Source organism: Puma concolor, chromosome B2 (assembly GCF_028749965.1).
Source record: "Puma concolor isolate L17-30 chromosome B2, mPumCon1.1.hap2, whole genome shotgun sequence".
NCBI lineage: Eukaryota > Metazoa > Chordata > Mammalia > Carnivora > Felidae > Puma > Puma concolor.
Window position 1 is genome coordinate 83,599,526 of NC_141671.1, and position 8,896 is coordinate 83,608,421.

An 8,896-nucleotide genomic window follows, 5' to 3' on the forward strand; every position below is an offset into this window, starting at 1 on the left:
TGTGAGAAAGGACATTTTTGCCTGGTTCTCACTCTTGTGGAAAAACATTCAGTCTTCCATCAGTAACTATAAGGACAATGCTCAGTTTTAAGTAAAATCCCTTTATCAGGTTAAGGAAGCCTTCCTTTACTGTTAGTTTCCTGAGAGTTTTAAATCATGAATAAATGTTGAACTTTGCTAAAAGCCCCCCCCCCCCCCGTATATTGACAGGATTAGATAATTTTCTTCATTATTCTGCTAATATAATGAATTATTTTAGTTGTTTTTCTTTTCTTTTCTTTTTTTTTTTTTTTGGAGATCTTGCTTCTTTTTTAAATTATTTTTTTAATATGAAATTTATTGTCATATTGGTTTCCATACAACAGCCAGTGCTCATCCCAACAGGTGCCCTCCTCAAAAAAATATGGAACACTTCACGAATTTGCGTGTCATACTTGTGCAGGGGCCATGCTAATCTTCTCTGTATCGTTCCAATTTTAGTATATGTGCTGCTGAAGCGAGCACTATTTTAGTTGATTTTCTAATGCTGAACCAGGTTTGCATTTCCTCAAATGAACCCCACTTAGATGAAGTCTATTTTTCTTTTTATATATTCCCGGATTTTGTTTGCTAATAGTTTGTTGAGAATTTTTGCATCTAAGATCTTATGGGATATTGGTATTTAACTTTCTTTTCTAATCTTTATTTGGTTTTGTTATTAGAGTAATGCTGACCTACTAAAAGGAGTTAGGAAGTATTTCCTCTTCTTCAATTTTCTAGAAGAGTTTGTATTGATTTGGTGGTATTTCTTCCCCAAATATTTCTCAGAAATGACCTGTGATGGCATTTAGGGACTGGACTTTTCCTAAGTGAAGTATTTTAAATTATTAATTTAAATTATCTTATAGGTATAGGGACATTCTGTTTCTTCCTTCTGAGTGAGTTTTGGCAGTTTGTATCTTCCAAGGAGTTAGTTGGTTCATTGAAATTGTAGAATCTATAGGCATAGATGTCACTGACATCTATATTTTTATAGAATCAGTTTTGTTTTCATTGTTTTTCTCTATTTTCATTTTTTAAAATTTTATTCATGTTTGCTCTTAATTTTATTATTTCTGTTCTTCTGCTGTCTTCACGTTTAATTTTGGCTTCATTGTTTAGTTTCTCAAGCTAGAAGCTAAGGTTATTGATACTTTACTTATTTTTTCAAAACAAGTGTTTAGCTCTATTAATTTTCCTCTACACATTGCTTTAGATATATCCTATAAATTTTGGTGGGCTATATTTTAATTTTACTTCAACTCAATTTTTTTTTTAATTCCCCTTGAGGCTTTCCCTTTGCAATATAAGTTATCTCAATGTATGTTATTTAGTTTCTAAATATTTGCAGATTTTCCAAATATATTTTTGTTTTGATCCTCCTTTAATGCCCTTATGAACTTCTATTTGTGTTATTTTTAGTCTTTTTAATTTGCTAAGATTTTGTTTATGGCCAGAATGTAGCCTATGTTGACGAAGATTTCATGTGTACTTGAAAAAAATGTGCATTCTGCTATATTCTTTCAATAAGATCAAATGTATTAAAAGTATTTGTTATGTCCATCATATACTTACTGACTTATTTGTTCTGTTAATTCCAGGGAGAGAGAGAGAGAGAAAGAGAGAGAGAGGGAGAGAGAGAGAAGCTGAAATCTCCAACTATAATTATAGATTTGTCTATTTTTCCCTTCAGTTCTTTTGCGTTTTGATTAATATATTTTGAAGCTCTGCTTTTAGATATGTAATAGTTGATAAGATTTTAATTAAATATAGACTGACACACATGGATTTATCTCAAGATGATTCAGTATAAGAAATAAAAAAATTCCCATTTATAATTCTTTGAACATATGTTGAAAATTAGAGGCCTGTATCTTGTACTTCATATTAAGTCAGAAAACTTTTCATGGACATAACAGAAATTAAATAGTCCTTGAAGGGAAGCTAATTCTATTCTGCTGTTTCTTTAATACGTCTGGTATCGCCAAACACTGAAAGCGTTTACCTTTTAATAAACGGGGTCAATTTTTTTTTTTTTTAGTAAAACTCAAGACGCTTAGTTATTTTGTGCTTGGTTCTTAAAATGACATATTTTGCTTATTTTTGAATATCTTTATTTATATACAATTACCTTTAAAGATTATACTTGAAGGGTTTGGGAGATAGGATTTTAGGAGTCCTCAACATTCACACCCTCTCGTGTATATGCACAATCCCTTCACAATCCCTTTTCCTTTAGTGTGGGCAGGAGATGTAAGTTTGATGGAATATCATTTCAATGATTACATTAAATCTAAGGGACTTTCTAGATATAAAGATGTTAAGTGTTTTGTAATCAGTAGACATTAAGTTAATTAAAGGAAGATTACCCAGGTGAGCCTGACTTTATCAGGTGAATTCTTTAAAGGAGGTTCTAGAGTCAGAGGAAGAAAAATTCAGAGAGATGTGAAACAGCAGATATGCTCTTCTATTGACCTTGAATGAGTACTTTAAATATTTGAGTTACCATAAATTCCTTGGTATAGTAGAGAAAGAATCTAAACCTTAGGGAGGAAAAAAATACTGGATTGGATTTGTCACACACACACACACACACGCACACACACACACACACACAAACCCTAATTATATTTCCTGACAGGACTTGGAATATATTCACCAAAACACTGAAAGAATTTTACAGATTATGGAGCATTAGCATCTTGTAAAGTATTGTAGTGACTGTAATTGTGGCTGTATTGTAGTGACAGTGCTGCTGTCATTGACAAGATTTCTCCTATTTCATCGATTATAGCAAGCCCCTAAATGGCAGGACAAAGTAGTAGCATTTATGGAATATGTTATGGCATATGTTTTCCATAATATTGAAGAGAGCTAGTGTGGTAATCAGAATGGTCTGACTTACAGGGGTATTAGTGGTGATAATTAATCATGGGAATCATAGAATCTCCTCTTTATAACCCCAAAAATTCTAAGACTAGAGATTCTAGGACCATGATGATCATTGCCACTTTCCCAGTACCCAGGCCTGAGTCAGTTCCTAGTTTTCAAGGGACGCCTGACAACAAAGTTTGGTTTGAGTTCGAGAGCTGGCAAGAATGGCAATAAATGTGGATAAGGTTACTTTTCTTTTCAAAAACTTGATGGATTTTATTTAGCCCAATATACACAGAATATCACCATTTTCACCTTTCAGTGAGGCCCATCAGGAGCTGATTTTACACCTCCATTCAGAGACAGTGAGGCATTGTGAGTCCCAGCCATACTTTTGTTAGGGTGGTGTGGGTGGGGACCAATGAACTGCTGAACATAAATACCTGGCCAGTTCTCTGGCTATACTTCAAGAGTGGAATACCTGCTAAAAATAAAAAAAACAAACACAAAATTGAATCCACAATATTAGAATATCCAAATTGTCCAGGATACAATAAAAAAAAAAATCACTCATTATACCAAGAACAAGGAAATCACAACATGAATGAGAAAAGACAATGAACAGATAGATGCCAACACAAATATTAGAATACTTAAAAAGGATTTCAAAGCAGCTATAATAAAAATACTTCCACAAAGAATAGCCATTCTCTTGAAAAGAAAAAAACGTAGAAAACCTCAGCAAAGAAATGGATGTTATAAAAAAGGAACCAAATGGAAACTGCAGTACTGAAAATATAATAACCAAAATTAAAAACTTGCTAAATGGACTCACTAGGAAAAGACAGAGAGTAGAATCAGTGAACTTGAAGATTGATCAATAGAACTGAAACAAAATGGACTAAAAAAAAATGAACAGTGTTCAGGGACTTGTAGGAAAATAATGAAAAGCTATCATTTCTCCCACAGAGTGGTACTCACGGTGGCAGCGTCCACCTGCACAGTGGGAGAAGCCAAGGTCCCCCGGCCGGGGCGCGGGGGGCGGGGAGGAGGGGGGAGGTGGCTGCTTCACCTTTTAGACCTTTTTCTCTTGAAATGGTGCTGCTTTGCTCTCTTTCACCGGTTGTCATGAGCGATAGCCTCTGCCCCAGGAAAAGGAGAAGGAATGGCAATGAAGATCATCATCTTCCCCCACCCCTCCACCACCCTAGACCAAAAGGAGTGCTGGAAACCCTGTCTTTCATGATTCCTGGGACACAGTCTTCAAGCAGTGGTGGAAGCAGCAGCAGCAGCAGTCTGCACTGCACTACCACCCTTACTTCCACATCAACCAGACCCTGAGGAGGCCCACGTTCATAGCCTACGGCACCAAGGACACGATGACCTCCAACATGATGTGCGGGCCGTTTCTTGCCTTCTGTGAAGGGATAGCGCCATTCAGATTTGGTATTTCAGCTTAAGATGTTTTTAAAAATTGCACAAAAATATGCCTGTTGGCTTTTCAGGCTAAATTTGAAATAATAGGTTAACAGGCAGTCGTTTACCTGTGGTTTTGCTGCACTATTGCAATTTCAAAGGGGTTTTGAAACAATTTTTTAGAGGATTCTTTTCAGGGTGGATATCAAATCTATGTCAGGGTAATGGTATGAGGAAATCTCATGTGCATATTGAATCCATAGTTTGTCTCATTCAGACTGATTTCCAAATCTGTCAATTAGAAATCCTACTTTATGTAAAAAAGCCTTGTAAAAATACAGGATCTTGAATTTTTTTAATTCAGTAAAGTAGTAAAGAGTATCTAGTTTCCATGAAAAAAAAAGTTATCATTCTTATCATTAGAGTCCCAGAAGGGGAGGAGAAAGGCAATCATACTGCAAAAGCTGTACTGGAAAAGCATTTGATGAAATAAAGGCTGAAAGTTTCCCAAATTTGATGAAATACATAACTTTATAAATTTAAGAAGCTTGTGAATGTCAAATAAGATAATCCCAAAAGTCAAACAAAGATGCATCATAATTAAACTTCTGAAAACTAATACAGATGCTGCATTAACTTTAGGAGAACAGCAAATAAGAGCAGATATCTCTTCTGAAACTATGGATGCCAAAAGCAAGTGACACAATATGTTTCAAATAGTTGAAAGAGAAGTGTCAACTTCTATATCTATTCTTCAAATTCTATATCCAGTGAGACATCTTTCAGAGATGAGAAAGAAATCAAGACATTTGCAAATGAAGGAAAGCTAAGGGAATTTCTTACTAACAAACTTACCTTTAAACAATGTCTAATGAAAATTCTCTAAAAGGACAAAAAATTGTAACAGAAGACTTTGACTTCAGAAAGGAAAAAAAAAACATTGGAATGTGTAAAAAGAGGGGTGAAATAATAGATGCCTTATTACTCATGAGTTTCCTACATCATATTTGGTGGTTTAAACAAAATATTTTAACACTGACTACTGTGCTGCTCAATCTATATAAAGGAAATACTTAAGACAATTATATTTTTTAAAAGGGAGGTTAATGGAACTTAAATGAAAGTAAGTACACTCCACTGAATTTGGTAAAATATCAATTGTAGTCCACTATGATATTATGTAGGTATGTTGCAATATCTAAAGTAGCCACTAAGAAAGTTTAAAACTCAATGATACTATAAATAAACTGTGACAGAATCCTAAAAGAATGTTAAAATAACTCATGAAAAAGTAATAAAAGAGAGCAGAGGACTAAGAAACAGGCAATATACATAAAGCTAATAACAAAACAGACTTGAGCTGTAACATATCAATAATTACCTTAAATATAAATGGTCTAAATATATAAATTAAATGAAGTTGGTTGAGTATAAAAATAATTCAGGTATATGTTATCTACAACTGGCTCACTTCAAATACAATGGTATAGGTAAGCTGAAAGTAAAATGATGGAAAATCTTTGGAATTAGGACTAAAGAATTCTTAGAGTTGATACCGAGAGCATTAAATACTCTGAAAAAATGACAAATTGGATGCCATGAAATTTAAAAACTTTTGCTCAATGAAATAACCTATGAAAAGATATAAAGATAAGCTAAAGACTGGAAGCAAATATTTGTAAACTACATGTTGGACAAAGGACCAGTATCTAGAATATATAAAGAATTTTCAAAACTCAATAGTTAAGGAACAATCTAATTAAAAAATGGGCAAAAATTATGAATATACATTTCACCAAAAAGGATATGTAGATCACAAATAACACATGAACAGAGGTTTAAGATCATTAATTATTAGATAAAGCAAGATAAAACCATAATAAAATACCACTATACATTTATCAGAATGGCTAAAGTAAAAAGTACTGATAAGCATACAGAAAAATTGGATCAGTCATGTATTGCAGGTGGGAATATAAAATGGTGTAGCCATTCTGGAAAATAGTTTGGCAGTTTCTTATAAAACCTAATGAGCAATTGTCATAGTCCTTAACATTTTAGCTCTTGGGTATTTATTCCAGAGAAAGAAAAATGTATGTTCACACCAAAACCTATAAACAGATGTTCATAGAAGCATTATTAGTAATAGCCCAAAATGGAAAGAATCCAGATGTCTTTCAATGGTTGAATGGTTACAATTAAACCAATAGAAGTATTTCCATACCATGGAATACTACTCAGAAATAAAAAGGAACAAATATTGATCCATGCAACATCCTGGATGAATTCCCAGAGAACTATGCTGAATGAAAAAAAGCCAATCCCCAGAGGTTACATGCTGTCTAATTCTATCCGTATAACATTCTTGAAAGGATAAAATTATAGAAATGCGGAACAGCCAGGGCCCAGAGACAAGAGGTGGATGTGGTTATGAAGAGATGAGGGATCCTTCTGGTGATGGAAATGTTCTATATTTTGACTATATCCATGTCAGTATCTGGGTTTTGATACTTTAATACAGTTTTGCAAGATGTTACCATCCAGGGAAATTGGGTACATGGAACACAAGTCTCTACATTATTTCTTTCAGCCACATGTGACTCAAAAATTATCTTAAAATCAAAGTTTAATATTAAAAATGATAAAGAATTTAAAATACTATGAACACAAAACAGTGACATTAATTACCATGCAACTCTATACCAGTACCTTTAAAAAACTGAAAGAAATCCAGGTTTAGTGGAAAGAAAAAATCCCAAGAAATCAAACTTCTTGGTACATTCTGTGCTTTGAGAGCATCCAGTGTTTTACTTCCAGACCTAGCATGGTTTATCTTTCAGCTCTTAAGGCTGTTGAAGTGTATGTGCTAATGCATTTTACACTCCTCAGCGTACAACCTTGTCGCTATTTACCCTCTTCCCATCAAAGCAGTTGCTCAAGTGTTTGTTCTCAGCCTTCCTTTCGTGGACACATTCTAAGAGAGGGCCAGTCAGCTATGGTCATCATAGGTCTCCTGTTGATGACTGTGCAACCAAGATCACTGTCTAGGGATCACCGCAGACAGGATCAGGATGACCAATACAAACTTCTTTCTCATCACTACAGCATCTAGTCTCCTGGGGTGAAGTTTGCTAAGGTATTATACTCCCTTTGTAGCAAGTTGATACATATATGACTCGCATCTCTTTGCTTTCTTTGCCACTTATTCTGTCTTTGCCAACTCCTCTGTTAATTATCTCTACCTACTCTTCCATTCTAGTCTCAGACCAGTTCTGATAGGGTAGACTATGCTACATAAACACATTTTTCTCTGGGTTGGAGGCTCTGGATCTTCCCATTATTTCAAATTTATTCAGGGACTAAGGTGCAGATGGAATATTCTATTCCCCTTCTCTAACTTAGGGAGAACATCTTCATTTGTATGTAAAACTATAATGAACTCCCTCTGGTAATCCAGGCAGATCACCCTACTCCTCTTACACTGATGCCACCTTTCACCTAATGAGGTTGATTATGAAAGGATTTGCCTAACCCATCTTGAAGGAGATAGGATTGTGGAATTAATTTCTTCTAGAAATTAATTTTCTTTTCATGCTCTGATATGAGAACTCTAATAGGACTTCCAGATATGTACATGCCTATATCCAGATATCTTAATAATTTTTGCGCCTCCTTTCTGCAGGTGGAGTGCCTCATCTAAGACCAGCTGTTTTTTTTTTTTTTTTTAAGCCTTATCTGAATATTTTTATTCTGTTTAGTGAATCACTAGATTTTAACAGTTGGTGGTGGTGCTTTGATTTTGTTGCAAATGGTTCACAACCATAGATAGGCCTTCATCACCTCACTGTTACTCCAGTAATTAGAAGTATGATGCTCCAGTGAAGGACCTGCTTGTCAGGCATTAAGTTTGCTTCACTAAATCTCAGTGAATGACTTTATGAATATAGGCAGGTCATACTCTTTTGGCAATATCCAAAGGTGTTATGAAGGTGTGCTTTACAACCCTCCCAGTGAACACTAACTACTTGCTATCCATAACTGGGGAAGGAGAAAATAGTATTTATGAGGTTGTTTATCACAGACATTCATCTAGAGTCTGGACAGTGCGCTAATTCTATGGTCATATAATCATTGCTGTTTTAATTTATAGCAAACCATTCCAAAGCCCTATCCTATTATATAAAAAATAAAAAAAAAAAATTAAATGGGAAATTGGGATTTACCAAATACCTCTCTTTCATGATATCAGTGGGTCTGTGATTTCCTACTTGGTAATAAGAAATATTGATAAGGTTTAATCAACTAACAACAGTGGGGGCAAATCTGGCATTTCCAGGGACATGGTATGGATCTTTGTACTCATGTTGTGAACTGTCATTGCCTCTTAGTTTCCTCGATGTAACTGCCCATAATACAGATGGCTCACCTACTAGTGATATTCACAACTGGCCCTGCTTTGTACCCTGTTGTTTGTGGACTCAAGATGAGTGATAGTAGAAACTCATTTTTTTTGAAGGAACTAATTTCAGAGGGACCAGAATCACACTAGAATGACATCCCCTGGACTTGCTTCCCCCAAATGCCACAG

The 8,896-nt window shown here is 34.8% G+C and overlaps 1 non-coding gene across 1 annotated transcript; it reads right to left on the bottom strand.

Annotated features, from left to right (window-relative positions):
• Positions 1-397: 397 nt before the first annotated feature.
• Positions 398-504, bottom strand: LOC112863046 (U6 spliceosomal RNA). Its single transcript, XR_003223866.1, has one exon. It is a non-coding gene; the product is annotated as a U6 spliceosomal RNA (small nuclear RNA).
• Positions 505-8,896: the final 8,392 nt, after the last annotated feature.